Genomic DNA, 7075 nt, shown 5'->3' with positions numbered 1-7075 from the left:
AAAAAAAAAAAAAAAAAAAAAAAAAAAAAAAAAAAAAAAAAGAACGAGGCTCTCCATCCGGGACTCTCACCAGGACTCCAGACTCACTTCTTCTGTCACCTGCCTGATACCTCCACTGGGCATTTCATGGTCATCAAGTTCTAGTCAGAACTCCTGATCTTCCTCCAAACCCACACTTCCCACTCTTTCCTCAGCTAATTCATGCATATCACACCCATCTTCCCAGACAGCCAAGCAGAAAACATTAGTGCTTTCAGCTCCCTGCTTCTCTTTCCCCCTAATGAGTTCAATGGGTCCTATGGGTTGTCTTCCAACAGACACTGAGGCCAACCACCTTTCACAATCTCTATAGCTTCCGCCCTCCCTTCAGGCCAGGATGTTACAATGGCCTGTAACTGCTGCCTGCCATGGCCTTGGGCCTCTGGGGGGTATTTTCAGTGCATGTTAGTGAAAACCTAGGACAGCACAGGGCAAAGCATTTGTCTGTTCAAAGCCCCCTAATGGCCTCACAACCCTTGTTGAATCAAATGCAGGCTTCTCATGTGGCCCACAAAGAACCCCATCATTGCGCCCTGCCTACCCTCCCACCCTCAACTCCGATCTATCTACGCCCTCTGCTGGTGGCTCAGGGTCTTGACACTTCCTCGCCTTCTGCCTGGAGCACCTGCCCCATAGCCACCAGGCTCATTCCCTCACCTCCTTGGTCCTTGACAGAAGCACCATCTTTTTATTCATCCTCACTAACCACCTAAGTGAAAATTGCAACCTTCATCCAAACATCACTGTTTTCCCTCCCACTTTGGATTCCTCCACCAAGAACTTGTTTTATCTATCTCCCACATGAGAATGTAAGCTTCACTGGCACATAGATCGTGTCTGTTTCATTCACTGCTAGATTTCAAGCACCTACATGGGCATCTGGCACACAGCAGGTGTACTTCAGTATTTGTTTATCAATCAAAGAACACATTTTTCTGAAATAAGGTTTTTAAAACAAAAAGAGGTCTTTCTGATCAAAAGAACCATTTAAGAATCCCACCTTCCCTAGACACCCTAAGAAGAAGTGGGGTCACCTTCTGAATTCAGTGCCAGGATAGACAGAAGCCAGGTCACATCCTCCAGCTGAGGCTACCAAAGGGAGTTGATTGAGATATGCTCCAAAGGTCAGATTTGCTCATTCACTACCTCACCAGGCCATTCATTCTCCAGGCTTTCTCACAGGACTTCACAGCTGCCTGTGACTGTCCGTTTGCTTGCCTACCACAGCGATGCAGAGCAGATCTCTCAACTGTACCATTAGCGCCCGGCTCTGTGCCTGACATAGACTAGGCAACTTAACCAAAGGAGCGTGAGTGAATAGACAGAAGCCAGGTGAGTAGGGAGTGACACAGACTGAAGCAAGCACACACATGTGGCAACCTCCTATGTGGGGGTACAGGCCTCCTACAGCTGCCCCACTTGTGTTCAGATGCTATATCCCCAAATCACCCAAATTGTCAGTTTACAAGGGAATGAGTTATATGAACTGGCAGTACCTCTCTGGGCCCCATTATCCTCCCTTAGACCTCTGTTCTGTCCTCCTTTTGTGTTAAAGTCCAGATAGCTACCACTTAGCACCCCTCCTTCCTCAGGCTCTGAGCTCCTTCTCTGAGTTCCTGACTGCTCAAGGAAAGGGGCTGGTCTGGGCCCATACTTCGATTTCTCCTCTTGTGCTCCTAAGTTCCACACAACCACAAAGATGACATCTCTCAGGAAATGGGAATCTCACAGGCTTCACTATGCTTGCACGCTGCACACGTCTCCAGCATTTCCACAGAATATCCCTGGGGCTGCCCAACAGATGAGTACAAATCTACTTGAGATGGTTTGACAGGAAGAAGGCCAGTCTCTCTGTGGGCTGGACAGAATGGATGACCCACATGGCCAGAAAGGCCACAGTAAGGCCCAAATACTAGATTTAGACAGATCTGGGGACTATATAGATTTTGGATAGAGAGGAATGTGCAGGAGTAGAAAACTCCGGGAGACAGAAAACCCATACCTACCATTTATTAAGCATCTGTTGCATGCTATGTATTGTGCTGGGTGCCTACCTGTCCAAGGGATTCTTTTGGTGGCAGCTAGTGATCTCATGCAACTAGCTCCTCTAATCCACAAGGTTGGCCCAGATCATACAGAACACATATCCTAGGTGCTGGGAACACAGAAATGAAAACAGACAGATGTGGTTTATGCCATTGTGTGGGGGTGTGGAGGAGATGGACACTAAACAGATAAACTAATACATAAGGTCATATTCTCCTGCTCTTTTGCATTTCTGTTTTTTTATTATATATGTGAGGGGAGTTCAAATGGATAGTTGAGCAACTCTGTGGTCTGTTGTACCCCTGGGAACACATGTTTTGTTGTGTTTGTGTATATTTAGTGTGTTGTTTAATGACTTATCTGAACTAATTTTCCGGTTTTTCTCCCACACAGCGTATTGACATGGGTGTTTCTGCCCAGGTCTTTTCTAGTCTTTTGATTTCTAAGACTGATTTGCTGATTTGGTAGGGTTATCAGCATGATCAACATAAATTAGGATACAGTTATGATTAGGCAGAGGCGATGCTTAAACACTTCAAATCAGGAGGGTTCTACCCTCATCAAGCTGGGAGTGGGACTGTGGCATAGCTCACTGGTAGAGGGCTTGACTAGCACAGCGCCCTAGGTTTGATCCCCAGCATCCCCAGAAAAGGGGTGTGGGGCATTCAAAATTCAGACAATTTGCAAGACTGCTCTGGCTTTCATCCTTCTGGGTTTTCTTGTGTCTCCTTTGTATCTGTGCAAGGCTTTCTGTTCAGCCAGGGATGAGCAAGATCGGGGCTTCTGTCAGATTCTCCTCAACTTGCACAACCTTGCACACTGCTGTCTAGATCACTAACATGTGTGGGAGCTCACCAAAACCCACTATGGCTATCTTATCACTAGGTCTCCTGCTAAACTCTCAGCAGGCTGAAGCAGCTGTTTACCCAACCACTATGATAACTCAGGTAGCTGCGGAGCTGGCGCTCCCAGCTGGTCCTTCCTCTTGGCCATGGGGCTTTTCTGGCTCCACTCTTAAAGTCAGCCCACTCCAGCAGCCAAGCTGCTAGTGTTTCCAGCTTACCTCGTCCTGATTCGGCCATTTACATGGAGCATGAGGTGAGGGACTGGGAAAAAATTCCCAGGTTAAAATGTCATAGGCCTTTGCTGTTCTTATCCGAGGTATTTCTCCAATAAAAACTTAACTTGTTATACCTGTAGTCAGTTTCCAGTTAGTTGAAATGATTGCTTTTCCTAACTATGTCCAATTGTTTTCTAGTTGCTTTTTTATTTTTTTGACAAGATCTTTCTATGCAGTCCAGGTGGGTCTTAAACTCACTATGGAACCCACACTGGCCCAGCACTCTGGTTGTTCTTCCAGCCTCAGCCTTCCAGGATTACAGGCAGATGCCACCACACCCGGCTAACTGTCCTCTTTTATCATTGCTTCTTGGGGAGAGGATTCCACAAACTCCTCACTCTACCATTCAAGAAGTTACAATACAATCCAGTTTGTTTAAAACCTCATCCCTGAATTCTATTCCAAGTCTTCCTTTTTGTCCTCTGGAACAGACTAGCTTGGTTATCCTAGAAACTTCCTTCTCCTTCCTTTAGCACGTCTGGTGGCATCAGGGCAGGAAGGAGGGAGGAAGAAAGGGACACATTGTTCTCCACTAGTCAAGATCATAGCCTGCTGATTGTGCTGCTTCTTAAGCTAATCCAGCTTGGCCTACAACTTCTGTTTGGGCAAGTGTCTAAGGAGGTATACATGGGGATTTTGCTCTGGCTTGGTTTTTTTTGAGATAGGGTCTCACTATGTAGTACAGGATGGCCTCAGACTCAGGGCAATCTGCCGCATCTAACACAGTCCTTGAAACTCTGGAGGGAGGACAGTGGAGGATAAAGACAGGAGTCAACATACCAAAAGCTGAGGTCAGGTGGAGCTCATTTTCCTGGCGGGAGAAAGGAACTGCCTGGCCTCTGCAGCACATTTGTTTATACAATCAGCATGTGAATAAGTTCAGAGTTTAAGGGGAGGATAGGATCTGGGACAGGAGGAATATCTAATCTTCAGCAGAACAGCACACCTTGGTACACGCCTCGGTGGTTTCACAGAGAAAAAGGAAGATGTGTGTACATTATCAGGTGAAGGTCAAGTCGCTATATGTGTCAGTCCCTGAGCTCCACATATTTCTCATGGGACCACGTCAAACTCATGAGAAGCAATGGCCTTGTCCTAGGTACCCGAGGTAAACAGCTTCACTCCCAACAGCAATCTTCCTGCCTCAGCCTCCCAAGTGCTGGGGTTACAGGCATGCACCATCACACCTGGCATGAAAGAATTCTTAAACACTTCTCCAGAGTCACATGCACCATCAATATTTTTAATATGAAAGATTTGACTTTGCTTAAACTTGTTTTTCTATTCATCCCTTCAGTAGTTAAAACATTATTTCTGGAGTCACCCTTACCTAAGTTCGAATCCTACAGGAGCTATTTACTCTTTGTGTGACCATGGCCAAGTAACTAAATCTCACCGAATCTCTGTCTCCACCTGTTAAATGAGGATATGCATTAGTCAGCTTTCATTAGGTAAGACTATGTAATAAGTAATGCTAAATCTTAGTGCCTTCTGACAGCAATGGTTTATTTCTCATTGGTATGTCACGTTAGACACAGGCTGTTCCACATCTCGTTCCTTTCAGGAGCCTCTGAGACATGCATTCTTCAGAGAGGATGAAGTTCAAGACAGCTGGTAGAACTCCATCACACTTCAAATGCTCCTGCCTAGATGTGGCAAGGCACTTCATCCCATTGGCCAAAAGCAGGCCATAGAATCACGTATGAATGGACTTAGTGATGCTGGAAAGGAAACTTGTCCAGGATACAGTCACATGACTGCAGTCGCATCCCAACCAATGATGGTATCTAATCCTTAACAGAAAGAGCAACTTAAAAGTTGAGAATAATACCAAGTACAACAGGATAAGTAACAGTATCTTCCTTAATGAAGTCGTGAGGATCAAATGAAGTGACGCATATCCAATGCTTAATAGTACTCTGTGCTCAGTAAATGTTGGGTGGTATTGCTGAAAGTTTTTCTCTTCACTGGATTAGGCTAAACCTGACTTGACATGAAAATAAGTTATAACTAACTATTCCCAGTATTTAATTTGGAGACAGTAAATTAAATGTAAGGGGTATGGGCTTTGGAGTAATGTAGACCCCCTCAGTAGGACAGATGGTCTTAAACCTAAATTACTTAACCTTAATTTCCTCAATCCCAAAACTGGATACTGGAAACTGCATTGTAGGCTTGTAGTTAGGGTCAAAATAGCCCAGTACTGTTCACCTAGCAAAAGCTGAGCATTTGGTGAATTACTGAATTCAGATCTGCTGAGGACCAACTTGATGCTGGACAGGGAAGGCAATAATATTAATAAGTAGGCATGAAAATCAATTGAGAGTCTGTGTAGGCCTACACAATGGGACAAGACCCCCAGCTGGCTTAACGACTGATTAATCTTTAAGCCAAAGGGCAAACACAAGGCTAGTAAACAGTCTGTGAAGTTCTGGTGCTTTCAAGCAAGGTACCATGGCAACTGAGGACTTGACTTGTGCAAATTGTGTTTAGTTCATTAATCCCAGTTAGCAGACAGTCAGATTACTAGTTAACCTTGATCTGTTCCTGTGTGATTTTCCAAAAATACATTGTTCTTCATTTACTGAAGCTGGACTGTGACAGGGCTCACCCTCACTGCTTCCTGAAGCCCAGGAAAACACCCCACAATCAAAGCGTACACCTAATAAAAGCCTAGAACACCGTGTCTCCAGCATGTCACTGGACTTTGGTTTTTTGTCATTGGTTTTTTTGTTTGTTTGTATTTCTAGGGAAGGGTCTACAGGGTGTTCAGGGTCTCACAACTAGATCAGACTCGTAGTGATCCACTTGTTTACAGCCTACCAAGGGCTGGGATTACAGGCTGGGACGACCACGCTCAGTCTCAATTGCTGTTTCAGCCGCCCGGGGGAGGGGGGGGGCAGGGCCGGCACTGCAGGCCCCGAGGATTGAAACCCCGGCCCTTGCACCTGCTTCCAGGTGCTTTAATCTGCTGAGCTATTTGACTGGCCCTGTTACTGGACTTTACAGGTTCCCCTGGTAAGCTAAGATGTATGTTTTGCCTGTGCTTTATTCCATCATACCTCTGAGCAGGAGACTGGTGGTCCTGGGCCAGGACTTGACACAGATCTTGGCCTAATTTCAAAGATTCTATAAACTGTATGCAGAATACAACTCAAGACAGTGTCTGAAAGCCTTTTCCATCTTTGAGGTTTCAGCTCAAGTATCTCTTTTTTTTTAATTTTTTTTTGCGGAACCGGGGATTGAACTCAGGCCCTTGCGCTTGCCAGGGAAGTGCTTATACCCCTGAGCCATCTCCTCAGCCCCTTCAAGTATCTCTTTTGCAGAGAGATCTTCCACAACCACAAGATTTAAAGTACTTCCCTCAGCTTCAGCCACGTCTTCCGTTTTCTTGTCTTTATGGCTTTGGCGACCCTCTGAAATGCTCCATTGTTTCGTGTAATATTTCTGCCACCAGATAGTAAGCGCCATGAAAATAGAAATCATGTTTTTTTGTATTCTCACTCTCTTCTGTGGATGTCAGCATCTTTAATGGTAAAACTGTAAAGGAGAAAGGTGAGGTCCGGACGGTCCACCCGCACCTCTCACCTTGCCCAACTCAAGCTTCAAATTCCTTCCAGGAGAGTCACACAGCCTTGGTCACCCACGTGGCCCGCCGCAACGCCCCGCCCACTTGTGGGCGTGCCTTCCAATGTTATGACAGTCGCGTGCAAGACTTAGTCAGCTGGCGGCGGGCTACGTCACACGCACGCAGGCTCTGTCCCCGCCCAGTCTCGCCGCGGGCGGAAGAGGGCGTGGTCCAGAGCAAGGACCCTGCAGCTGCCAGCGCTACTGCCTGCATCGCTTGCGGGCGGTTAGTGGCTCTCTGCT

The sequence above is a fragment of the Octodon degus genome, unplaced genomic scaffold, assembly GCF_000260255.1.
Source record: "Octodon degus isolate 3935 unplaced genomic scaffold, OctDeg1.0 scaffold00070, whole genome shotgun sequence".
Lineage (NCBI taxonomy): Eukaryota > Metazoa > Chordata > Mammalia > Rodentia > Octodontidae > Octodon > Octodon degus.
This window is presented reverse-complemented; position numbering follows the sequence as displayed.